At 42.1% G+C, this 27739-nt stretch overlaps 1 pseudogene; it reads right to left on the minus strand.

Annotated features, from left to right (window-relative positions):
• Window positions 1–2109: 2109 nt before the first annotated feature.
• LOC109575309 (lysocardiolipin acyltransferase 1 pseudogene) lies at window positions 2110–3219 on the minus strand (annotated as a pseudogene).
• Window positions 3220–27739: the final 24520 nt, after the last annotated feature.

A 27739-nucleotide genomic window follows, 5' to 3' on the forward strand; every position in this document is an offset into this window, starting at 1 on the left:
GGACAAATGTAATGCTGATGGTTAAACTGTTTCTTGTTTCTAAATATAACTAAAAGATGTCTAAGCTAGACCTAAATTAGAAATCTCTTTTATTAAGTTAAAAAAAAAAAAAAAAACTTAAAAATAACCACCTTAAAAACCAGTAAAGTTAAACAGCTGGATTTGGAGCAGATGTGCTTAATAACTACTTGGTAGCCCCCATCAGAATTAAAAACAGCATCGGGGGAAAAATTATATATAGGTGGGGGCATGTCACTAGGGGCGCTAATCAGTATTCTTCCAGTAAAAATGGTGTGCCAACAGAGTGCTGCCACAACCAGGACTTTCTGAAAGACTCTACATGGTAAGTCCAGCTCACAGCAAAACCTGTGTCCTCCATAGGGTAGAAGTCATGTGTATGTGTGTTCAGTTGTGTCCCGCTCTTTGCATCCGCATGGACTATAACCTGCCAGGCTCCTCTGTCCATGGGATTCTCCAGGTAAGAATACTGGAGTGGGTTGCTGTTTCCTTTTCCAAGGAATCTTCCAGACCTAGAGATCGAACCCACGTCTCCTGCATCGCAGGTGGATTCTTTATCACTGAGACATAAGGGAAGCCATGGGGTGGAAGTCATTGTTCAGTAAAAATGTGATGTAATTAATGAGAAGGTATTCTTGCCAAGAATACACAAAGCAAGAAACAGCATTTTAGACTGGTTCACGGTAGGAATAAGTGGACAGGTTTGCTTAAGACCTAAAGGCTTTTTTAATTGCCCCATATTTTCTGCTGCTCTGACTCGCATTCCCATTATGATTAAAAAAGAAAAGTAGTTGCAGGACTCCAGTGGAGTAGAAGCAATGCCCACAAGTTTCTTTGCCTCAGAAGGAGCTGGTGCTTTTGGTTTGCTAGATTTTCCATTGCCTAAAATGGCTGTTTGCCTAAAAATTACTATTGGTCAAAAGTGGGTTTCAATTTTACTAATGGAAGAAGTCTGGAACTAAGAGATCTCTCACTGTCATAAAAAAGGGCTCCACTTTGGTTGTAAGAATAAAATTTGTCAAAGCTATAAGAATAGAATAATATAAGTTAAACCATGGGGCCTATTCTGCAAGCATGTTATTATTGCTGTTTTAATGGCAGAAATTAGACACCCAGGCATGTATAGAAAATACAGTGACCTTACTTTTTTGTGGCAGATTTTAAATATTTCAACTAAGACGCAACTGCAAAAGAGAGTTTCTGATGTCAGTACCAGAACATTCTGCTATGCTTTCCTTTAAAAAGGTAGTGGCTTGATAAATACTGTTTTTAATGCAAAAAAGCAACACCTGACAACAGGCTGTAAAGAAACTAGCACTAAGCAGGCAGAATTATGCAGAAACAAAGAACTAAACTGTATGAATTCCTAGCTTGAAAAATTCAAATTAAGGTTTCTGAGTGGAGAGCCAGTGGTTGCTCTTTGTGTCTCATCTAGGTTTTATTTTCCTAGGTTTATTTTCCTCATGACCCAGGTGGTCTTCTGACATCTAGCTCAGTGCAAGACTAGATGCAAAGATTTTATGAACAATTAAGGGCTTCCTATCAGAATTTTGTTCAGCTTAAAGACAAAGTGTTTCTCTTTTTTGGTATTAAGGCAGAATGCAAGGTTTTGAGTGGCATAGACAGGAATGTGGGGACAGTGCCAAGAGGAGTTAAGAGGAAGGGCCTTCACCTCCATGGTTAAGTGCCAGCACTTGATCTGGCCGGTGCATAGGAGCCCCAAATCTGCCTCTTGTCTGGGAGTTGTTGGGAAGTATGATTGGGCCTTTAACACAGTCTTGTGTGTACCATGTCTGCTAACAGCCTGATGATTGTTTACTAATATTCTGGCTTGTATTACTTCACAGTGATTGCTCCCTGCTACAGTGTTGAAATTACATTCAGAGATGTAAAAAAAAAAAACAAAAAAACAAAAAAACACTATGTATATAGCAATATTTTCCCACTAAATTAAGGGAAAATATTTGTAACAAATAACAATAGTAGTTAGAAATATTTGACATAGTTGTGCAAAAATACATCTCAGTTTACAGAGGCTTAAAACATTTCCAAAATGTCCCTAAGCTTTTACAGTGAACCTTAGAATCTTACTCATTTTTCTTTGTCACCTAAACGTGGCTGTTTGTCTAAAAAATGGTAACATGCAAGTCTGATGACCTCCAGTCCATCAAATATTCTCTCCTGCAGCACAGAGGTGATGATTATAAAATATCACTGGACAAACTGTACAAATAGATGAGCAGGTAATTGCAGGACTGAGCAGGGTCCAGTACAGTAAGAGAACAATTTGACCACAAGGACCCTGGGCTCGGACTTGCAAGCTGGAATGGCAACCTGTCTCATAAAGCTATATGTCTTTTCTCCTCAATAGAAGGAGCACAGCTTCTCTTCTTCTCCTCCCACCATTTTTGGCACCAGAGCTGGAGGTCCTCCTTGGATGCGGGGAGGGTATCCATTGGGTATCAGTGGACGTGGAAGTGGATTTCCTTGAGAAAGTCCCTGAGAAGGAGGTGCCTCTCTGAGGAATGTTGTGAGAGTATGTCACCTTGATGTCATGGGCAGCATGCAGGTTCTTAGATGGTCTACTACAAAAGTTAAAGCTGTAGTTTTTGGATATAAGACATATTCATATTTCTGAAGTCCATTCTTTTCAACAAATTTATTATTTCAAGCCATGCTATTTTCTATGAGATCAGTCCCTTCTGGGAATATGAGGAGCTGAAGTGGTTCACCGATATCACAAAAATAATCCTGTCTTAAAATAACTCTTGTCATCCTCCATTTCCTCTGAATGAAGATATAGGCACCAGCCTACATGGCCCAACCAAATCCAGGGGCACATTTGAGACTGGCTTTGAGGTAAATTTTCTCTAATCTGAAATAGCTATATCTCATCAGATAATTCCACAGGAATATCCCGCCCACTCTTGCCCAGTGATTCATGATGATAAAACGTCTTTCTCCAGGAACAAATGCATTACCTATTATAAAAGTGATTATAACAGGTGATGCATTTAACAAATGCATTACCTCCAGCAATGCCACAGGTAGTGTGAGCCAAGTTGCCACAAGGCAGATCCAGCAATACCACGATGGGTTTATAAACGTCAAAGGTGAAAAAGGATCCAGCATGAAAATGCTTCCAAAAAACCTTCCCCCAAATAGAGTGACTATAAAATAAATCTCTCTCTATGACACCATGATTATTCTAAAGTGAGTCCTTGATCAGACAGATGAATTGTAAACTTCTTCCAGTCTGTGTTTTGCCCTTCAGGCTCTCTGTGGTGCCATAGGTGATTCTTCCCTTGAAGTGGCTTTCCTCCACTGGGCTTCCTTTACACTAGACTTTGTTGACTTTGATATAATTAAGTTTTCTGTAGTAGCAGAAATCAGAAAACTAGAGGCTTCTGTTAAGGCTGGTGCTGTTATACCTTATTTGACACAACAATTCTCAAAGGGTTTAAAATTCTCCCCAAACTCAATAACAAAGTACTCCCTACTCTATTATTTTTCCTAAATTAATAAACAATATCCCTGGGTCTGGAAGATCCCCTGGAAAAGGGCATGGCAACCCACTCCTTATTCTTGCCTGGAGAATCACGTGGACAGAGGAGCCTGGCAGGCTATAGTCCATAGGGTTGCAAAGAGTCAGACATGACTGAAGCGACTTAGCACACATGCACATCTCCATTCATATAGTTACCAAAAAACCAAAACACACAAAACAGCTTCGTATTCTCTTTACTTGATCAGCAGGTGCTGCCCTCCTCTAACCCATTATTCTTCACATCCAGTCAATCTTCCATTGTGCCTTCAACATGTGTGATGGACTGTAAACTCTACTTCATCACAATTAATAACCTGGCTTACTCCGTCGCCATCTCTCATGCCATCTCTTGTCTGGAGCATGGAAACTGCCCTTAATCGGTCTCTTCCTTACATACTGTCTTTGACCCTGTCACCGACAAAGTCCCCTCTTCAGGATATGAAGTTGATCATGTTACTCACCTGTTTAAGATCCTTCTGTAGGTCCCATTGCCCACAGGATAGAGACACTCTTTTAGCTGAGAATTCACAATTTGGCCCTAACCTTTCCTGTCTTCTCTCTCAGCAACATCTGCAAAACTCTGGTCTGACCCTGATGAGTGCTCTCTCACTCATCCTAACTTTGCAATGCTTTCTTTTTTGGCTCGAAGCCCTTTCTCCCTTTATCCCACAGACAGTTCCCTTCCTTTCTTTCACAGACCACCCCAGCAGAAGCAGCTGTTCCCTTGTATGTGTTCATCTAAGTGTCATGTTCATGTCATAAAAGAAGTCTTTGCCAAACTCAGGTAACAAATATTTTTCTTCTTTGTTTCCCTCTAGAAATTTCATTTTTTTAGTTTCCACACTTATTAAATATTTGATTAATTTTTTGGTAAACAATGTGAACTATGGATTGAAGCTCTTTCTTTTTTTTCTTCGTCTTCATCTTCTTTATCATCTTCGTACAGAACTATATTTGTTGCCTCATTATTTTAAAAAATCCTTTGTCTATCGAGTTGTCTCTAAACCTTGTCAAAAATCAGTTGTCTAAATATGTATGGATTTATTTCTGGATTCCCTGCTGTCTGATACCAATACCACACTCCCCAAATTACTGTCATTTAAGAATTTAAGTTTTAAATTTTAAAATTTAAGTTTTAACATCCAGTAATATTAATCCTCCAACTTGTTATTCTTTTTCAAAAATGTTTTGCGCTTTGATTTTCCTTAGAAGTATTAGAATCCACACTTCAATTTCTAAAACAATTTTTTTTTCTTGGATTTTGACTAAGATGGCATTGAATCTGTATATCTATTTGGAGGGAACTGTTAATAACATCTTAACAGTATTGAGGCTTTCAACTAGTTAAAATAAAGATCATTTTTAAAGCTCATTTAAATTTCTCCCAGCAATATTTTTTAGATTTCAGTGTGTACACAGATCTTGCCTGTTTTTTTTTTTTTTTTTCCAGATTTATCCTTATCTGGTTAAAAGACCATGTAAAAGTGAAAACTAGTTTTCTGAGACATGAGAGCTATAGGCTTTACCTTATAGTAAAAGCAAGGAGCCACACTTCAGCACACTACAGACAGTGGTATATAAAATAAGACAGTAGAGTCTTCTGAAAAATGACTGTGGTTCATGTTGATAGAATTGCAAGAGTAGGCTGGATGGGTGGTGGCAGGCTTATGAATGGAATCAGTCTTCTTAAGAATTTACAATAAAACTGGTCAAAAGTGAATAAAGTCTAGAAATCTGTTGTGCATGGACTGTTAATTTTTTTTTTTTTTTTTTAGTGATAACGTTAAAATTTTTAGGCTGGTCTGAAATGACTTCTCATGTCTCCTTGACACTTTCAGATAGATACACTGTTTATTTCAGTATCATAGAGTTTAACAGATGAGATGAGATAGCTACTTTATTCTATTGCTAATTAACACCAGGTCAGGTTCTGTTCAATGATAGTGAAATCCCCATGTCTGACAACCTTTAAAAATTGAATAGCTAATAATCTGTGATGGATGGTGCAGATACTGACCTCCTGAGAGTCAAAGGCTACATGACTATACAACCTGCAGAGTCACCTTAAAGCTCTGTGTACAATTAAATAATAATAATGTTAAATGAGAGTTATTTAACTTTAACAAAGGACACCCCTTGAGTTTATGTCACTATAGATGGATTTCTTTCTATCCTTGAATCCTTCTAGGCAGGGAAAATATTTGCTATTGGAATGCTTTGCAGCTAAGTCATTTGAGTGGCAGTTGACAGTTCTGAAAGGCTGTGGTCTTGGAAGCTGATGCGTCCCCTACCCATCCTGAATTCCAAATAGAGAGAGTTATTTTTAACTCCATTATCAGTGCACATGACTGTCCTTGCTGGGAAAGTGAGCCAAACTGATGTGATGTTTCTGTTGCTGAGGTGAGAGAGAGGGGCAGCCAGTTGTTCACATGGTCCTTTAAGGTAGTAGACAACACTGAGAAAAGAATCACAATCCAAATAAATAACCATTTTAGTGAACTAATGAGGAATACCAAATGTTTATCACTGAAGCAAATGAAAAGTTTCAAGGATTTTCTAGTTTTCAAGGATTCAAGGAAAAGTTTTCAAGGATCCTACCTCAACTTAATAATTCAAGTGTTGATGGGATCTTGGTGATGGTATGAAGACCAATTTCAGAAGATGTCTTGACATTCATTTCATAGAGTGCTTTTGAAGACATGTTTAATCCTCCCGACATTTTTATCTCTCTGGAGAACCTCATTCAACTCACACATTATCCCATTCTTCATAAACCACTCAGCTACAGACTTCAAACTTCAGTTCACTCAATTCAACACTTACTGAGTTAGCACGTGCAAAGCATTACATTACAGCTGGAGGGGATTCCGAGAGAGAGATAACATAGCCTTTACCTTCTAGGGGATCACAGTCTAATAGGGAAGAGAGATACACACATCAGTAATTTTAAAGCAAGGGAATCTCTGATATGTGTTTCTGCTATGTTGTGGAAAGAGAGAGGAATCATGGTTGTGTGCAAAGATGTAGAAATAGTACTTTTCTTGTACCGATGACTTCTTCAACCTCTTCCTAAGTCTGTTTTTGCTCATCATGTTATAACGAATCATCATGTCGAATACTTGCAGATGCAAGTGTACAATAATAATAAACTAGCACTGGCTAAGTAAGAAAAAGAAATCTTATACAAAGTAATCTGGAAGTAGGTGCTTAGTTCCAGTACAGTCACACAGTATCATTAAGAACTTGGACTCTTTATTTACCTCTCCACTCTACCATCTTCAGTAGTGAGTACAGTCACACAGTATCATTAAGAACTTGGACTCTTTATTTACCTCTCTGCTCTACCATCTTCAGTAGTGAGTACAGTCACACAGTATCATTAAGAACTTGGACTCTTTATTTACCTCTCCACTCTACCATCTTCAGTAGTGAGTACAGTCACACAGTATCATTAAGAACTTGGACTCTTTATTTACCTCTCTGCTCTACCATCTTCAGTAGTGAGTTTTCATCATTTAGCTTGATGCTTCCTGGTTGCAGGAGGGCTGCTTCAGCTCTAAGTGTCACTTGCTGTGCAATTCACCTAAAGTGAGAAGAAAAGATTTCTCTTATATAAGGGAGAAAAGTCCTGCTCAGGAGAAACCCCGGACAATTTCTCTTATTGAAATTGTCTTAACATATAACTCTTATGTTATTTGCGAGCACTAGGTCATGTTTACTCCTTAGCAAAGGGGTAACTCTTAGCTTACTTATCTTTGATCAGTCATATTGCATTTCCTGAATCTGTGGTTGGGTGAGAGAGTTTTGCTTTCCCTGAGAATGTTAATGGTTGGGTGAGAGTTCTGCTTTCCCTGAGAATGTTACTGCACAAACACAGCTGAGAATATAGAAACCAAAAAGAGGAGGGAAGGAGAGTTAGTTACCAACAGCATCTGCAAGAACACATCCATTTATCTGAGCACTCAGAGCTTATATTACTGGAAGGGAGATCCCTTCTAGGACCCAAGAGTGAGCTCTTGTCTAACACTCAGCAATGTCTGAGGAGACACACTTACTGACAAAGCAAAAGACTTTATTGGGAAGGGATGCCCAGATGGAGAGCAGTGGGGTAAGGGAACCCAGGAGGACTGCTCTGCCATGTGGCATTTAGTCTCAGGTTTTATGGTGATGGATTAGTTTCCAGGTTGTCTCTGGCTACTCATCTTACTTTTGCCATATTTGGGTCCTTCCTGGTGTTATGCGCATGACTTAGCCAAGATGGATTCCAATGGAAAGGTTTCTGGGAGGTTGTCAGGATATATTATGAGCTAGTGTCTCTTCCATTTTTTTGGCCCTTCCTTAATGCTTTTGGAAAAGACCCTGATGCTGGGAGGGATTGGGGGCAGGAGGAGAAGGGGACGACAGAGGATGAGATGGCTGGATGGCATCATGGACTCGATGCACATGAGTTTGGGTGAACTCTGGGAGTTGGTGATGGACAGGGAGGCCTGGCGTGCTGTGATTCATGGGGTTGCGAAGAGTCGGACACGACTGAGCGACTGAACTGAACTAATGCTTTTGACTGGTGGTGGTTTGTCATTTCCATGGTCCTTATAGGGACCTCCCATAAGGAGGTCTCTTCTGTAACTACTTCTTGTTTAGAGTGGGCATTATCCTGGCTAGTAGAGTAGAAGTCTCTCTCTGCCTGATCTAAATCAAGATATTCTATTGGCTTCCACTCTTGTTTAGTGACTGAGTCATGTCTGACGCTCTTGGGACCCCATGGACTGTAACCCACCAGCTTCCTCTAACCATGGAATTTTCCAGACAAGAATACTGGAGTGGATTTCCATTTCCCTCTCCAAGGAATCTTTCCAACCCAGGGATTGAACCCACATGTCCTGCATTAGCAGGGAGATTCTTTACTTCCAAGCTACCAGGGAAGCCACACTTTAGTAATATCACTTTAGTCTGAAGCTGTTGGAGCCTGCTAAACTTTGTGAGCAGTTGAAACAGACAGGGCCCAAACCAGAGGCCTAACAAGATACCCAGAAATGGCAGGAGCCAAGGGAGGAAGGAGAGAAAGTGCCAAGTACCTGCCGTGCACTTGTGGTTATTTTGTGGCCCTTAATACCTTCTTGGACCTGGCCAGACTGGTTATAATAAAAAAAACAATATTCTTCCTTCAGAGAGACAGGTGCTCCCCTGTCCTAAGGTCAGTATAGGGCCTGGTGATTTTGTAGGATCATAGTGGCTAAGTAATCTTCTTGGGATTGTAGACATCAGAGGGTCCTTACAGTCTTTTTGTGGTTACGGCAGTGTCACTAGAAAGCTGCTGAAACTTACGTAGAGAGGTCCCTTTGGTGGCAGTTCCTGCCAAACCTTGAGGTTAATCCCAGGGCCAGAAACAAGAGGGTAAGCACCACTACGCAGTATATCCTCTGGTGGTGATACACTGATTGAGGCAAGGAGGCATTACTCCAGGCCAGAACTGTGTGAAGTGTGACTTACCCTAGAGAGCAGGTCCCTGATCAAAAAAGGGGAAGAGGTAAGTAAGCTCTATTCCTGCATATAATGCAGACACCATGACTGGGTTCAAGCTGGGTGACAAAATGGTTTTGCCAAATGGGGATAGAACTTCTCTCTTACAAGTGGAACACAGCATAACAGACAGGGTAGAGACTTCAGTATCTGGGTGAAAATTGTCACCCTGCTTGCCCCAAAGCCAGGAGCAATAAGAGTGTTTGGAAAGGGACTCAAGTGCTGAGCGGCATCTTGGTATGTGTCCTCAAGGTAGAGAGTGTTATATGTGGATTGCCACCATAGGGCTCGGTTCTCAGGGATGAGGACCCCTACAAGGGAATAATAACCGTCAAAGGTGCCCATCTGATTTAGAAATCAGGGTGATTTAGAAATCGGGACATGTTGGTTATACCGAACAGAGCATGGATTTTCAAGACTGGATGATGGCATCTAAGGAGGGCCTCAAACCTAGGGATAGGTGTAGTGTGTCTTTTTTTTTTTTTTGACTTCTAATTTCTAGGCTTTGGGCTAAATCATATTACTGCAGAGCAATTGCTGGATCCTGGTTTTTCCTGTCAGTTCAAATGCTGAAGGTTACTGTACATTGTGAACTGTCCAGGTCTTCCACAGACTCTCCTGTTGGAGACACTCCTGTTTTTTTTTTTTTTTTTTTTTGAAGAAAATAGGGAACACCACTCAGGGGATGTTGATCAAGAGAGAAATTAAGGATTCAAGTGGCATTACAGATGTCACTGTGGGGGTAAATATAGCCAAGTGTTGCTGGTTCCAGGGCATAAAGCTATTTTCCCCTTTTATCTGAAAGGCTATGCCGTGACCAAGATGGGTGCATGGTGTGATAGCATACATCTGGAAGAGTAGCTCTAGACAGTTTACCTAGGGCTCTTTTAAGAATCTGGTTGGCATGCTCTACCTTCCCTAAAGTTTGGGGCCACCAGGATGTTGTTACTGTTCAATCATTCAGTCATGTTCGCTGACTCGTTGCCACCCCATGAACTTCCCTGCCCTTCCCTATTTCCCAGAGTTTGCTCAAATTCGTGTCCATTGAGTCGATGGTGCCATCCAACCATCTTATCCTGTGTTGCCCCTTTTTCCCTGTGCCCTCAATCATTCCCGGCATCAGGTCTTTTCCGGTGAGTCAGCTCTTTGCATCAGGCAGTCAGAGTATTGAAGCTTCAGCATCAGTCCTTCCAATGAATATTCAAAGTTGATTTCCTTTAGGATTGACTGTTTGACCTACTTTCAGTCCAAAGGACTCTCAAGAGTCCTTCAGCACCACAGTTCAAAAGCATTAATTCTTCGGTGCTCAGCCTTCCTTATGGTCCAACTCTCACATCCATACGTGACCACTGGAAAAACCGTAGCTTTGACTATATGGACGTTTGTTGGCAAAGACATGTCTTTGCTTTTAATACACTGTCTAGGTTTGTCATAGTTTTTCTTCCAAGGAGCAAGCGTCTTTTAATTTCATGGCTGCAGTCACTATCCACAGTGATTTTGGAGCCCAAGAAAATAGTCTGCTGCTGTTTCCATTTTATCCCCATCTATTTGCCATGAAGTGATGGGCCCAAATGCCATGATCTTAGTTTTTTGACTCTTGAGTTTAAGCCAGGTTTTTCACTCACCTCTTTCACCTTCATCAGAGGCTCTTTAGTTCCTTTTGGCTTTCTGCCACTAAACTGGTATCATCTGCATATGAGAGATTATTGATACTTCTTCCAGCAGTCTTAATTCCAGTTTATGAGTCATCCAGCCTGGCCTTTCGCATGATGTAGTCTGCATGTAAGTTAAATAAGCAGGGTGACAATATACAGCCTTGATGCATTCCTTTCCCAATTTTGAACCAGTCCATTGTTCCATGTCCAGTTCTAAATGTTGCTTCTTGACCTGCATACAGGTTTCTCAGGAGACAGGCATAATGGTCTGGTATTCCTGTCTCTAAGAATTTTCCACAGTTTGTTGTGATCTACACAGTCAGAGGCTTTAGCACAGTCAATGAAGCTGATGCTTCTTTGGAATTCCCTTGCTTTTTCTGTGTTGCAGTGTATGTTGGCAATTGGATCCCTGGTTCCTCTGCCTTTTCTAAATCCAGCTTGTACAACTGGAAGTTCTGAGTTCACATACTGTTGAAGCCTAGCTTGAAGGATTTAGAGCGTACTCTTGCTAGCATTTGAAATGAGTGCAATTGTATGGTAATTTGAACATTCTTTGGCATTGCTTTTCTTTGGGATTGGAATGAAAATGACCTTTTCCGGTCTTGTGGCTACTGTGTTTTTCAAATTTGCTGGCTCATTGTGTGCAGCATTTCAGTAGAATTATCTTTTAGGATTTGAAATAGCTCAGCTGGAATTCCCTCATCTCCACTAGCTTTGTTCGTAGTAATACTTCCTAACACCCACTTGACTTCACACCCCAGGATGTTTGACTCTAGGTGAGTGACCACATCATCATGGTTATCTGGGTCATTAAAACCTTTTTTGTACAGTTCGTCTGTGTATTCTAGCCGCCTCTTCTTAATCCTTTCTGCTTCTGTCAGGTCTTTACCATTCTGATGTTTATTTTGCCCATCTTTGCATGAAATGTTCATTTGGTATCTCCAATCTCTTTGAAGAGATCTTTAGTCTTTCCCATTCTATTTTTTCCTCTATTTCTTTGCATTGTTCACTTAAGAAGGCTATTAATAGCTCCATATCTTTCTCTATTTTCTTTACCTTTTGCTTCTCTTCTTTTGTCAGCTATTTGTAAGGCCTCCTCAGACACCACTTTGCTTTCTTGCATTTCTTTTTTTGGGGGATAGTTTTGGTCACCACTTCCTGTACAGTGTTTTGAATATCTGTCCATAGTTTTTCAGGCACTCTGTCTCCCAGATCTAATCCCTTGAATGTACTTGTTGTCTCCTCTGTATAATCAATCATAAGGTATTTGATTTCAATTATACCTAAATGGCCTACTTGTTTTCCCTGCTCTCTTCAATTTGTGCATGAATTTTGCAATAACGAGGTGATGATCTGAGACATTGTCAGCTCAAGGTCTTGTTTTTGCCTACTGTGTAGAGTTTTGCCATATTTGACTGCAAAAATTTAATCAGTCTGATTTCTATATTGACCATTTGGTGATGTCCATGTGTAGAGTTGTCTCTTGTGTTGTTGGAAGAGGGTGTTTGCTATGACCAGTGCATTCTCTTTGGAAAACTCTGTTAGCCTTTGCCCTGCTTCATTTTGTACTCCAAGATCAAACTTTGCTCCAGATACCTGGATTATCTTTTCAATTCCTACTTTTGCATTCATGCCCCTTTTGATGAAAAGGGCATCTTCTGTTGATGATAGTTCTAGAAGGTCTTGTAGGTCTTCATAGCACCATTCAACTTCAGCTTCTTCAGCTTTGGTGGTTGAGGCACAAACTTGGATTGCTGTGATGTTGAGCAGTTTGCATTGGAAATGAACCAAAATTATTCTGTTGTGTTTGAGATTGCATCCAAGTTTGCATTTTGGACTCTCTTGTTGATTATGAGCGTTGGTTGACATGAGGGCTACTCCATTTTCTGAGGGAATCTTGTCCACAGTACTAGGTAAAATGGTCATCTGAATTAAATTCGCCCATTCCTGTCCATGTTAGTTCACTGATTCCTGAGATGTTGATGTTCACTCTTGCCATCTCCTGCTTGACCATGTCCCGTTTACCTTGCTTCATGACTCTAATATTCCAGGTTCCTATGCAGTATTGTTCTTTACTTTACAGCATCGGACTTTACTTTCATGTTTGACACATTCACCACTGAATGACATTTCTCCTTTAGCCCAGCCTCTTCATTCTTTCTGGAGCTGTTTATCCCCAGTAGCATATTGAATACCAACCGACCTGGGGTCTCATGTTCTGAAGAGTGAAGGTGATATTTGATTCATAAACATGAGGCCAAGTTTTGGGTTATCATGACTGTAAATATGGTGCCTTTGTCACTCTGGAGTGACTGGGGCAGCCCAAACCTAGGCAGTCTCTCTTTAATAAAGCTTTACAGACTTTTGTAACTCTGTTCTACTAGGGAATGCTTCAATCCACCTTGTAAACATCAACAAAAACTAGTAAATAATACCCTTGCCATTCCAGCATAGCTGTAAAACCCACCTGCCAGTCTTCTCCTGAGTGACCCCTGGTATTAGACAGGTTTCATTAGGGGAGGTGGCAGAAGTCTGGGTTTTGGATTATTTCTTGGATGGGTATCACAACTCTGTGTTATTTGCCTAGTAACCATAGCCAAATATGGGGATGGTAGAGAAATGGGCTTAAGTAAAGTTTCCAGGTTATCTTTTCCAAAATGGGTGTTTCATGTAAGGAGTTAAAAATTTTCTAGACTTTGGAGTGGGAAGGAATAGTAGTATTTGAACCTGGTCAGTCTGCAACCACTTATGTGACCTGATCTCCCAAGTCTGCTTAGCATATTGGGAATGTTCTTCTGGGGAAAAAAGGGGGAAGATAGCAGTGTTGGGTGGGAGATCTGCCCTGGCAGGTCTTTTGGCCTCCTGATCCACTTCCCTATTCCCCTGGGTCTCCTTTTCTTCTCCCTTTTGTTAACCCTTGCAGTAGATGACAGCTAATTTAGCAAGAAAATTGACTACCTCAAGAAGCCTGAGAATGAGCTTTTCTGTGTGTTTAATAGGAGAACTTTGGGCTCTGAGCATCCCTCTTTAGCTCCAGATTGCTGCATGGGTATGCAGGATGAGGAAAGTATACTTAGATCTATACAGATGTTAATCCTTCTTCCCTCCTCTAGTTCTGGAGCCCTTGTCAGGGGGAAAAGTTCAGCCTGCTGGGCTGAGGTGCCTGAGGCAAGAGACCCACTCTCCCTGGTTTCTTCTGGGCTCCCTGTGGATATCCCAGTTTCCTCTCTCCTTTTCCCTGAAGCTACTGGCATCCTTGTGCCATACTTCTGAGTCAGTTACAGGTGTCACAGGTAGGTCAGGATAAGAAGAGTAAAATTCATCTATAACGTGCATGCATGCATTGCACATTGGGGGAAATATGGGGATCTCATATTAAGGAGGCTGGATTTAAAGTCTGACAGACCTTTAGTTTTATTGCTGGGGTGTTAAGGAGAGGGGTATGTATTGGGTAATTCCCCTCCACCATGTCGTCCATCTAACCCCTTTAGTCTCTGATACTGCTTTTACCTGGTGGGGCATGTACATTGTAGTGGGTTAACCCACCACAGTGGGTCCACTGTGGACCATTTAGAGGTTTTTTTAACCATGAAAGTGTGGCTACTTCTCCCAGAGGCAAGTGGGCCAGCCTTTGGTTACCTCATTTAATTGTTTTGAGGGATAGGCCACAGGCTGTAATATAGCCCTCTCCATTTGTCCCAACATCCTAAGTGGGCCCACCTGTTCAGAGACCTACAACCTAAAAGGCTTTTCTGGATTTGGGAGGTCTAAAGCAGGGCCCAAGTGACCGCCTCTTTCAGAGTGTTAAAGGCCACCTTACAGGTCTCATCCCAATCAAGTGGCCCGTCTTCTTGTTTAGTTTTTCATATAGGAGTTGGGCTAGATTCCCATAAATTTCCCAGATCTGGCAAACTCCAGTTATCCCCAAAAACTGTTTCCTAGTTTGGGGACAGTGGTTATTCAAGATAAAGGATTTCCTCTGTGGGTCAACATTCTTTTTCCTTCTGTAACATCCTTTTTCCTTATAAACCCAAGGTATTTTACTTAGATTAAGCTTATATGAGCTTTCTTAGGGGGACAGTTGCTATCCCCTTTCATAAAGAAAATTTAAGGTTTTATTAGTATCCATTTAAGAGCTAGTAAAGTCTGGGCTTGCTATGAGCAAATCACCTACATATTGTATTAGGCTACTGTTTGTTATGGTTAATTCCCTTAGTTCTCTCTCCAGGGAAGTCCCAAAAACATGGGGGCTGTCTCTGAAACCCTGGTATACGGCTTACCTTGTTTATGGATCTCGCCACTCAAAAGCAAAACCTTTTGGGACTCAGGATGGAGGGGAACACAAAAGAAAGCATCCTTAAATCCAGGACTGAAAAGTACTTAGTGGTTCCCAAGATTTGTGTTAGGAGGGCATATGGGTTTGAGACTGGCGGTTAGGTTGCAACCACAGTCTCACTGACCACTCTTGGATCCTGGATGACTCGATAAGATCTGTTTGGTTTAACAGGATTGAGGTGTTTCAGGGAGACTCATAGGTGATTAGGATTTTGACATCCCAGTATTTGTTAATTAGTGGTCTAAGGCCCTCAAGAACTTCTGATTTCAAGGGGTCTTTTCTAGGCGCAGGGAGCATTTGGCTTCAGGAGGATCTTTACTGGTAAGACATTTATAGCTAGTGCCAGGCTGGAGACATATCATACCTGGGGATTGACTTTATTTGAGAAATGGAAGGCGTTCTCCTTTCCTGTGTCTGACTGCAAATGTTCATACAGGTACTAGACAAAGTTACTGGTTTCTAGCTTTCCCCAAGTCACTCTGGTCTACAGGTGGCAAAGATCTCTCCCTAGTAGAGGAACAGAGCAACTGAGAATATATAAGGGTCCCTTGCCAATTGCCCACCTTATGTGGAGGGGCTTAGTCAAAGTTCAGTTTGGGGGTTTTCCATCTACCCCCATCACTGTTTTAGTCAGGGAGTTTAAAGGTCCAGGTTGGAAAGGAAAAATAGAGAAGGTAGCCCCTGTATCCAAACTGGGCTTTCCTCCTGTTCTCATGTCCTCTTTCTCCTGGTCCCTAATTAGAAACACCTTTTTTTTTTTTTTTTTTTTTGGCCTTCTCTGCTAGCTCAGAGATGGGGTCTCTGGTTTTCTAGTTTTTATAATTTTCTCCATATGTCAGGGTTGCCTGGGGTTAGGAAGGGATGGACCAGCAGGACTCTACCTTCAATAACTTTCTAGATTCATGTGGATAAAATTTTTGAGCACCTCCATGAGCCTTCCCCAAACCAGGGCCAGATTTCCTTTCTCTCCCTGAGTAACCTCTTTTATTATAATTAATGGTGTTCTGGACCCACTGGGTCATTCCTGCAGTAGGCAAATAATGACGTATCTTAGGGATTCCATCTCTGCATTTGTGTTGGGGTCCCAATTGGGCTTTGCAGAGGAGATTGCCTCTTCTGCAGGGGCTATCTCAGTGTCCACCCACAGCAGTTCATCAACCTGATCTAGGATTTTAGATCCTTTTCTGGCCTGATCTAGGATTATAGCTTTTTCTTTATCCTTGCAATACCAATTGAGGATGACCATCACATCCCTCCAAGTGAGGGCTTAAGGCACCCAAATTCACCTAAATTTGGGAGGTTTTCATAATATGAAACCCATTTTTTCCCCAGCATCTCATTGAATGATGTTTTGCATGGAAAAGGAACATGACTCTACATAGTTCTCCCTTCCCCATCTGGTACCTCTCTTTGGGGACAAATTTTGCCCGAGGGAGACCTTTCTTCATGTGGAAGGTAAAGCTTATTTCCTGATCAAAATTGCATGGGAGAAGGGGCATTAGGAGGCAGACCTGAGGCAGTGGTAAGGACTTTCTCCCAGGTCTTGTAGTCTGGAGGGCAGCCACAACTTCCCTTGCCCTCCCTGCCTGCTTTGGAAGAATCAGGAGAACACTGAGGGCATCTTCCATCCCAACCTTTGCCAAAAGAACTTTGAAGGAGCATTTATCAGAGTGTCTGAGCTTACATTTTCTCATTTTGTGGGGATCTTGGTAGAGGTACATAAAGACTTGGACATAGGTTAACTCATTGTTTTTACCCTTGTGTTAAATGGTGCTAAATCCATTTCCCAATGAGTAGATAAGCCAATCCTGGGTGCAGTATCTGGTAAGATTTTTCATTTTTAGTTCATCCAGCTAGTAGTTCTCCTAGACAATTCAGTGGTGTGTCTGAAGGGAATCTGAGCTTGTTTCCAGTTTTGATGGCAATATAGTTTGTACCAGTGCTAGGGTAGGTGTCCCTATTTCTGATTCTAAAGAGGTGGTAAATTCTCTCTTGGTCCCAGAGCACCTGATTGTATATGCACCAAAAGAAATGCTTAGTGGTAAGTGCAGTCACAGGGTCTGTAGGGCTGGTCTCAATAAATTTAAGTTAACCTGTAATACATGTCTAAGGTGTTAACTTTCATCCAAGACCAGGTGTGACTGTAAAGAACCATGTCAACCACTTCCACCTGGAAGCACTCAGTCCATTGGACAACCAAATGACTGAATTTATAGAAACAGGATGTCTGACTGAGGTCTTCTATCTTCTAGTTAACCCCCCAGGAACAGAGAGCACAGCTGACAGGGAGGAAAGACTGTAGGGTCTCACAAATCTCTTTCAAAGACTCAAAATCAGATCCAAGTACTGCAAACAGAGTGAACAGAAATACCTTGGGTCTTCAAAGATTCCAAAGGGAGGAAAGGGGGCCAGGTTGAAGGAAGAGAGGAAGGAGGAGGGGCAGTATTTGTCCTTCGGTGGCTAGCTTATTTACTTAAACTCATATACTCAAGCTTCATCCATGTTGCAGCATGTTACATGTCATTCTCTTTTAAGCCAAAATAATGTATTATGTATAAACCACATTTTCTAATGTGTTACAGTTTCAATCATGCAAGATGTAAAAATTGTAGGAATCTGTTCAATAACTTGCATAGAGTTAACAATTCTGTATTGTACACTTCAGAGTTTTTAAGAAGGTAGATTTCATACTGTGGGTTCTTTACCAAAATGCAGTTTACTTTTGATGCCCAAGTCACTGAAGATACAGATTTTCAGATTTAATTGGTCTGGGACGGGCTCTAGGGATTTCTTGGTTTGGATTTTGTTGGTTGGTTGGTTTTACATTTCCTGTGGCAGTTCTGAGTTGTAGCTGACCAAGATGGTTTTAACATTCTCCTCAGCTTGATTAAACAAGTTTTTTCTTGATCACAGGTCCCTGCCCTCTCTTTTCATAGAGCATTTGTTGTTGCTCAGGTGCTCTGTAGTATCCGACTCTTTGTGCTTCTGTGAATGGCAGCATGCCAGGCTTCCCTTCATTATCTCCAGGAGTTTGCTCAAAACTCTGTTGCCCCCTTTTCCTCCTGCCCTCAATCTATCCCACCATCAGGGTCTTTTCCAGTGAGTTGGCTCTTCACATCAGGTAGCTGAAGTATTGGAGCTTTAGCATCAGTCCTTCCAATGAATATTCAGAGTTTATTTCCTTTAGGATTGACTGGTTTGATCTCCTTGCTGTCCAAGGGACACACAAAAGTCTTCTCCAACACCACAGTTGTAAGCATCAATTCTTCAGCGCTCAGCCTTCTTTATGGTCCAGTTCTCACATCCGTACATGACCACTGGAAAAATCATAGCTTTGGCTATACAGACCTTTGTTGGCAAACAGATGTCTCTGGTTTTTAATACACTGTCTATGTTTGTCATAGCTTTTTTTCCAAGGAGCAAGTGTTTTTCATGGCTGCAGTCAGCATCCACAGTGATTTTTGGATCCCAAGAAAATAGTCTGCCACTTTTTCGATTTTTTCCCCATCTGTTTGCCATGAAGTGGTGGGACCGGATGCTATGATCTTTGTTTTTTGAATGCTGAGTTTTAAGCAACAGGCTCTTTAGTTCCTCTTTGTTTTCTGCCATTAGGGTGGTGTCATCTGCATAGCTGAGGTTATTGATATTTCTCCCGGCAATCTTGATTCCAGCTTGTGAGTCATCTAGCCCAGCATTTTGCATGATGTTCTATGCATATAAGCTAAATAAGCAGGGTGACAATATATAGCCTAGATGTAGTCCTTTCCCAAATTTTGAACCCGTTTGTTATTTCTTCTTTGGTTCTAACTGCTGCTTCTTGACCAGCAGTTCTCAGGAGGCAGGTAAGGTGGTTCAGTATTCCCATCTCTTTAAGAATTCTCCACAGTTTATTGTGATATTTACAGCCAAAGCCTTAGTATAGTCAATGAAGCAGAATAGATGTTTTTCTGGAATTCCCTTGCTTTTTCTATGATCTATTGGATGTTGGCAATTGATCTGTGGTTTCTCTGCCTTTTCTAAATCCAGCTTGCACATTTGGAAGTTCTTGGTTCGTGTATTGTTGAAGCCTAGCTTGAAGGATTTTGAGCATTACCATGCTAGCCTGTGAAATGAGTGCAATTGTGTGGTAGTTTGAACATTTATTGGCATTACCTTTCTTTGGGATTGGAATGAAAACTGACCTTTTCTAGTCCTGTGGCCACTGCTGAGTTTTCCAAATTTGATGGCCTATTGAGTGCAGCACTTTCACAATATCATCTTTTAGGATTTGAAATAGCTCAACTGGAATTCTGTCACCTCCAGTAGCTTTGTTTGTAGTGATGCTTCCTAAGGCCCACTTGACTTCACATTCCAGGATGTCTGGCTCTAGGTGACTGATTACACCATCATGGTTATCTAGGTCATGAAAATCTTTTTTGTATAGTTCTTGTGTGTATTCTTGCCACTTCTTCTGAATATCTTCTCCTTCTGTTAGATCCATACCATTTCTGTCCTTTATTGTGCCCATCTTTGAGTGAAACTTTCCCTTGGTATCTGTAATTTTCTTGAAGAGATCTGTAGTCTTTCCCATTCTGTTGTTTTCTTCTGTTTCTTTGCATTGTTCACTTAAGAAGGCTTTCTTATCTCTCCTTGCTCTTCTTTGAAACTCTGCATATAGATGGATATATCTTTCCTTTTCTCCTTTGCCTTTCACTTCTCTTCTTTTCTTGGATATTTTCTAAACTAAATGTTTAGAAAAACCGTGGTTGTACATTTTTTCTCTGTTCCTTTGAAATGTATGTAATTCTTTCCCAGCCTCTTTCTTTGGAAGGGTAAGAGATGACATGAAACTGTTGGATTGGCCAAAAAGTTTGTTTGGGTTTTTCTATAAAATTATAAAAAAACCTGAATGAACTTTTTGGCCAACTCAATATTAGGGTGGCCAGAAAAACAGGGCGCCAATGTGTATGTATTGATCTGCTTTTCATTTCCAGAGAAAAAGTTGGGATAAGAGACAGAGAAGAGAGGGCGACAAAGATAATATTAATTTTCAGATTGCCCCTGAAAACTCTTCTTATCTGTACTACTGCCTAGGTAATCGTGTCCAACTCTTGTCCATGGAATTCTCCAGGCCAGAATACTGGAGTGGGTAGCCTTTCCCTTCTTCAGGGGATTCAAACCCAGGGATTGAAACCAGGGCTCCCGCATTGCAGGCAGATTCATTATCAGCTGAGCCACAAGGGAAGCCCAAGAAAACATTAAGACTAGATAAATCACCATTAGCTAAGTCCTAGTTTTCTACATTCAAATTCTGCCCTCTTTGTAGCAGGAATTTTGGGGAGTAGGAAAGCAACTGATAGGAACCTGCATCAATCTCCCTCCTCAGTGTCAGTTTAGGTCGGTGTATTTAGCATGTAATTGTCATAGAATTGGTTATATTTGGATGGGGATTATGGCCAGATCTGTGGGAACAATTCTGTGGAGAGTTTGTGAAAGTTCAATTCCCAGATCAGAAGTTAGGTCTGTTACCAAATTAGATGTGAGGCCCTACTCTTCGGGCCCTAGCTGAACCAAAACCCCACCCCTGCCCAGTCAGGGAATTCTTTCTTTCTCTGGTCCACCCTGCCAATGAGGAAACTGAGTTTGGTGCAAGCCAAACAGGCTTTCATTCAATCCCACAGAATGGAGAAAGGGAACTCAGGTTCTAAAGATAACTTCTCTCTGAAGGGTGAGAAGGGTGGTAGGGGTGGGGGGGGGGGGGGCAGTCATGGAGAGGGGCTTTTAAAGGGTAAGAGGCAAGTGCAGAATCAGAAATTGGGAAAAAAGGGCGGAGATTTCCAGGAATAGCTTGTGCATTGCTTAATCCCTCAGCATATGGCATGTCTTGCCTTAGATCCGATCGGATCAGTCGCTCAGTCATGTCTGACTCTTTGCGACCCCATGAATCACAGCACGCCAGGCCTCCCTGTCCATCACCAACTCCCGGAGTTCACTCAGACTCACGTCCATCAAGTCAGTGATGCCATCCAGCCATCTCATCCTCTGTTGTCCCCTTAGCCTCCTGCCCCCAATCCCTCCCAGCATCAGAGTCTTTTCCAATGAGTCAACTCTTTACGTGAGGTGCCCAAGGTCCTGGAGTTTCAGCTTTAGCATCATTCCTTCCAAAGAAATCCCAGGGCTGATCTCCTTCAGAATGGACTGGTTGGATCTCCTTGTAGTCCAAGAGACTCTCAAGAGTCTTCTCCAACACCACAGTTCAAGAGCATCAATTCTTTGGCGCTCAGCCTGCTTCACAATCCAACTCTCACATCTATACATGACCACAGGAAAAACCGTAGTCTTGACTAGACAGACCTTTGTTGGCAAAGTAATGTCTCTGCTTTTGAATATGCTGTCTAGGTTGCTCATAAATTTCCTTCCAAGGAGTAAGTGTCTTTTAATTTCATGGCTGCAGTCACCATCTGTAGTGATTTTGGAGCCCAGAAAAATAAAGTCTGACACTGTTTCCCCATCTATTTCCCATGAAGTGGTGGGACCAGATGCCATGATCTTCGTTTTCTGAATGTTGAACTTTAAGCCAACTTTTTCACTCTCCTCTTTCACTTTCATCAAGAGGCTTTTGAGTTCCTCTTCATTTTCTGCCATAAGGGTGGTATCATCTGCATATCTGAGGTTATTGATATTTCTCCCGGCAATCTTGATTCCAGCTTGTGTTTCTTCCAGTCCAGCGTTTCTTATGATGTACTCTGCATATAAGTTAAATAAACAGGGTGACAATATACAGCCTTGACGAACTCCTTTTCCTATTTGGAACCAGTCTGTTGTTCCATGTCCAGTTCTAACTGTTGCTTCCTGACCTGCATACAAATTTCTCAAGAGGCAGATCAGGTGGTCTGGTATTCCCATCTCTTTCAGAATTTTCCACAGTTTATTGTGATCCACACAGTCAAAGGCTTTGGCATAGTCAATAAAGCAGAAATAGATGTTTTTCTGGAACTCTCTTGCTTTTTCTGTGATCCAGCAGATGTTGGCAACTTGATCTCTGGTTCCTCTGCCTTTTCTAAAACCAGCTTGAACATCAGGAAGTTCATGGTTCACGTATTGTTGAAGCCTGGCTTGGAGAATTTTGAGCATTACTTTACTAGCGTATGAAATGAGTGCAACTGTGCGGTAGTTTGAGCATTCTTTGGCATTGTCTTTCTTTGGGATTGGAATGAACACTGACCTTTTCCAGTCCTGTGGCCACTGCTGAGTTTTCCATATTTGCTGGCATATTGAGTGCAGCACTTTCACAGCATCATCTTTCAGGATTTGGAATAGCTCAACTGGAATTCCATCACTTCCACTAGTTGTTTGTAGTGATGCTTTCTAAGGCCCGCTTGACTTCACATTCCAGGATGTCTGGCTCTAGGTCAGTGATCACACCATCGTGATTATCTCGGTTGTGAAGATCTTTTTTGTACAGTTCTTCTGTGTATTCTTTCCATCTCTTCTTAATATCTTCTGCTTCTGTTAGGTCCATACCATTTCTGTCCTTTATCGAGCTCATCTTTGCATGAAATGTTCCCTTGGTATCTCTAATTTTCTTGAAGAGCTCCCTAGTCTTTCCCATTCTGTTGTTTTCCTCTATTTCTTTGCATTAATCGCTGAAGAAGGCTTTCTTATCTCTTCTTGCTATTCTTTGGAACTCTGCATTCAGATGCTTATATCTTTCCTTTTCTCCTTTGCTTTTCTCTTCTCTATTTGTAAGGCCTCTGCAGACAGCCATTTTGCTTTTTGCTTTTCTTTTATATGGGAATGGTTTTGATCCCTGTCTCCTGTACAGTGTCACGAACCTCATTCCATAGCTCATCAGGCACTCTATCTATCAGATCTAGGCCCTTAAATCTATTTCTCACTTCCACTTTATAATCATAAGGGATTTGATTTAGGTCATACCTGAATGGTCTAGTGGTTTTCCCTACTTTCTTCAATTTAAGTCTGAATTTGGCAATAAGGAGTTCATGGTCTGAGCCACAGTCAGCTCCTGGTCTTGTTTTTGCTGACTGTATAGAGCTTCTCCATCTTTGGCTGCAAAGAATATAATCAATCTGATTTCGGTGTTGACCATCTGGTGATGTCCATATATAGAGTCTTCTCTTTTGTTGTTGGAAGAGGGTGTTTGCTGTGACCAGTGCATTTTCTTAGCAAAACTCTATCAGTCTTTGCCCTGCTTCATTCCGTATTCCAAGGCCAAATTTGCCTGTTACTCAATGGCACCCCACTCCAGTACTTTTGCTTAGAAAATCCCATGGACGGAGGAGCCTGGTAGGCTGCAGTCCATGGGGTCACTAAGAGTCGGACACGACTGAGCGACTTGACTTTCACTTTTCACTTTCATGCATTGGAGAAGGAAATGGCAACCCACTCCAGTGTTCTTGCCTGGAGAATCCCAGGGATGGGATGCCGGGTTGGCTGCCATCTATGGGGTGGCACAGAGTCAGACACGACTGAAGCGACCCAGCAGCAGCAGCAGCCAGGTGTTTCTTGACTTCCTACTTTTGCATTCCAGTCCCCTATAATGAAAAGGACATCTTTTTTGGGTGTTAGTTCTAAAAGATCTTGTAGGTCTTCATAGAACCGTTCAACTTCAGCTTCTTCAGTGTTACTGGTTGGGTCATAGACTTGGATTACTGTGATATTGAATGGTTTGCCTTGGAAACAAACAGAGATCATTCTGTCATTTTTGAGATTGCATCCAAGTACTGCATTTCGGTATCTTTTGTTGATCATGATGGCCACTCCATTTCTTCTGAGGGATTCCTGCCCGCAGTAGTAGATATAATGGTCATCTGAGTTAAATTCACCCATTCCAGTCCATTTCAGTTTGCTGATTCCTAGAATGTCGACATTCACTCTTGCTATCTCTTGTTTGACCACTTCCAATTTGCCCTGATTCATGGACCTGACATTCCAGGTTCCTATGCAATATTGCTCTTTACAGCATTGGACCTTGTTTCTATCACCAGTCACATCCACAGCTGGGTATTGTTTTTGCTTTGGCTCCATCCCTTCATTCTTTCTGGAGTCATTTCTCCACTGATCTCCAGTAGCATATTGGGTACCTACTGACCTGGGGAGTTTCTCTTTCAGTATCCTATCATTTTGCCTTTTCATACTGTTCGTGGGGTTCTCAAGGCAAGAATACTGAAGTGGTTTGCCATTCCCTTCTCCAGTGGACCACATTCTGTCAAATCTCTCCACCATGACCCGCCCATCTTGGTTTGCCCCACCGGAATGGCTTAGTTTCATTGAGTTAGACAAGGCTGTGGTCCTAGTGTGATTAGATTGACTAGTTTTCTGTGAGTATGGTTTCAGTGTGTTTGCCCTCTGATGCCCTCTTGAAACACCTACCATTTTACTTGGGTTTCTCTTGGGCGTGGGGTATCTCTTCACGGCTGCTCCAGCAAAGTGCAGCCATTGCTCCTTATCTTGGACGAGGGGTACCTCCTCACCGCCGCCCTTCCTGACCTTCAGTGTGGGATAGCTCCTCTAGGCCCTCCTGCGCCTGCGCAGCCACAGCTCCTCACACCTTGGGGCCTGGCTCCCAGGGGGCTGCGGCGCTGGCTGGGGTTGGCCACAGGTCCCTCAGGTAAACCGAGCCAGCAAGGACCACCAGCATGCGCCTTGGAGCGACCGCCTAGCAGGGGACAAGTCCCCCCCATTGGGCAAAGATCTTAGTGTGGTAATGAAGCAAAGGCAACGTTCTGACACCTCCAGGTCTCATCTGCACACACACTTTCCTCGGGTCAAGTCAGATCCAGTTAAGGCCGTTGACCACTGAATATTTCTCAAAGTATAGCTGCAAAGTATCTTTGCCCAATACCAGGTAATTTGGAAACAGGGCTAAATCAGGGCAAGGAAAGTTGTGACCTTTAGCCTACTTTGCCTGATATCTTAAATCTAGGAGGTTCATTCTGGAGGTTTTGTTGGGGGCCTTTGTGTCATCCTATTGAGAAAGCACAAACAAGCTGTATGGTTAAAAACAGTTTCTGCAACTAGAGTCCAGTGACATGGAGCATTAGTGACATGTCTAGAAGTTGGAGAGAACCTTCTTCCTGCATGGGAACTCAGCACCTTTTCCACAGTTAAACTTCTGGTACATAGAAAGGGAGAGACAGTGTCTCTTGGCATTGGGTATAGGCATTTCCATGTATGCCATGGAAATTACAGAATTTTTCCAACTGTATTAGACAAGACTCAAGGGGGAGTCAAAGCAGGATGGGAGGAAGCCACACTGGTACTGAAGCTAACAAAAAGGTTTGAAGGTCCAGGGGAGGCATCTCTTGGTAATGCCTAGAGAATACTGGGGAGTTCCTGGTGTGCTCTCTAAGTCCTGAGTGAGGGGTTATAAATTAGCAAACTTTTGGGTTAAAGCTGTATTTAAATTACCAAAATTAACTAACAAAAACGAAAACATTCAAGAGCTAGTTTTTCTTAGGAAAGGCATAGGCCAGTAGATCCTATGCCAGCTGCTATTGCCTCTCATATATCCGTGCCTGTATCAGTCAGCAAGTTTGCTGTGAAGCTGACCTCAGAGTGATAAGAACCAGCCTGTCTATGCTGGTCTTACATACAGAACTCCTGAGACAACTCCAGATATGACAGAAAGTTTTCACCAAAACTTCAGAACCAATCACCAACCTGACACTTGAATTTATCTGCTTATCCACCATAAATGTGAACTCAGTGACTCCTTCTAAACCCAAATGAAAACTCTATTTTTGGATAAAAGCCTAAAAGTGTCATTGATTAGCAGTTTCATGAAAACTAAAATTTAGAACTGTTGATACTACTCTCAGATAAATCTTTTATGCAGAAATGAGCAGCGGGTAAAGTTTTTATGACAAGCCAAGAAACCAAAGTGTTCAGTCACCACATATCTGTTGGATGTCACTTGGTGCCTAGCACTATAATCGACTGGGGAGTTTCTGTTGAGTAAAGGAAACATGGTCTCTGCTCTGGTTGAAACTGCAATTTAGTCCAGGAAGTTGAGCATTAATGAAATAAACTCAGTAACAAACACGAATTATTAAGAGAAAAGTGCCCTGTGTGAAAAAAAAAAAAAAAGAGCCTAGCTTGCACTTAAACAACTTAGTTACCTGCTTTTGACTGAAGCTCAGGCAAGAACACCCTGAGGAAGTGACAGGATGAGAGAGAGTGAAAGAAGTTAACCAGGTAAGAGTAACTCAGGTATATTTAAAACCGAAGTGACTAGACAACACACCAGAACCTCTGCAGTTTGAATAAAGTATCCCTAGAGAGAGATGGCGGAGAAGGCAATGGTACCACACTCCAGTACTCTTGCCTGGAAAATCCCATGGATGGAGGAGCCTGGTAGGCTGCAGTCCATGGGGTCACTTTCACTTTTCACTTTCATGCATCGGAGAGGGAAATGGCAACCCACTCCAGTGTTCTAGCCTGGAGAATCCCAGGGATGGGGGAGCCTGGTGAGCTGCCGTCTATGGGGTTGCACAGAGTCGAACACGACTGAAGCGACTTAGCAGCAGCAGAGAGAGATGGGGAAGGAAATGGCAACCCACTCCAGTACTCTTGCCTGGAAAATCCCATGGACGGAGGAGCCTGGTAGGCTGCAGTCTGTGACGTCGCTAGGAGTCGGACATGACTGAGCGACTTCACTTTCACTTTTCACTTTCATGCATTGGAGAGGGAAATGGCAACCCACTCCAGTGTTCTTGCCAGGAGAATCCCAGGGACGGGGGAGCCTGGTGGGCTTCCATCTATGGGGTCGCACAGAGTCGGACATGACTGAAGCAACTTAGCAGCAGCAGAGAGAGATGGGGGAAGGCAATGGCAACCCACTCCAGTACTCTTGCCTGGAAAATCCCATGGACGGAGGAGCCTGGTAGGCTGCAGTCCATGGGGTCACTTTCACTTTTCACTTTCATGCATTGCAGAAGGAAATGGCAACCCACTCCAGTGTTCTTGCCTGGAGAATCCCAGGGACGGGGGAGCCTGGTGGGCTTCTTTCTATGGGGTCGCACAGAGTTGGACATGACTGAAGCAACTTAGCAGCAGCAGAGAGAGATGATCTTCACGAGCACATGCAGTGTGAAAGATCACCTTTACAAGGATAAGAAGTAAAATGTACCTTAAGTGGTAGACACAATCTTGGAATGTAGCTTATAGTCAAACTTTTTATATTAAATATGCTTGTTTCCCTCAGTTGAGGTCTGTCAGGCATACTGGCTAAGCCTGGGCTCTGTGCATTCAACCCTGGTCTGGCTCACATCCTTGTGGTTTCTGAAGAGCAGTAACTACCATTATGTCATTTGTGTTGTCATTACTTTGTGATGATAGATACTACTTACTAAGCATGTAGTAGATTTTAAAATATTAATATTATTGGCCACACTGTACAACTTGTGGGATCTTAGTTCCTCAACCAGGAATTGAACCCAGGCCCTCACTAGTGAAAGTGCAGAGTCCTAACCACTGGACCACAAGGGAGTTCCCTAAAATAGTCTCAAAATTTCTTAGTATTTTTAATGTGCTACTGTCAAGTAGTAGAAAGAACAATGTGAAAACAGAAAAGCCTGAAAAAGACCCAGACTTGACGTCAGGTATATAACACTCATGAGGCTTTGATTTATATCTGCAACTAAACCATTCTGTGATCCTGAG

This window comes from Bos indicus, chromosome 2 (assembly GCF_029378745.1).
Source record: "Bos indicus isolate NIAB-ARS_2022 breed Sahiwal x Tharparkar chromosome 2, NIAB-ARS_B.indTharparkar_mat_pri_1.0, whole genome shotgun sequence".
NCBI lineage: Eukaryota > Metazoa > Chordata > Mammalia > Artiodactyla > Bovidae > Bos > Bos indicus.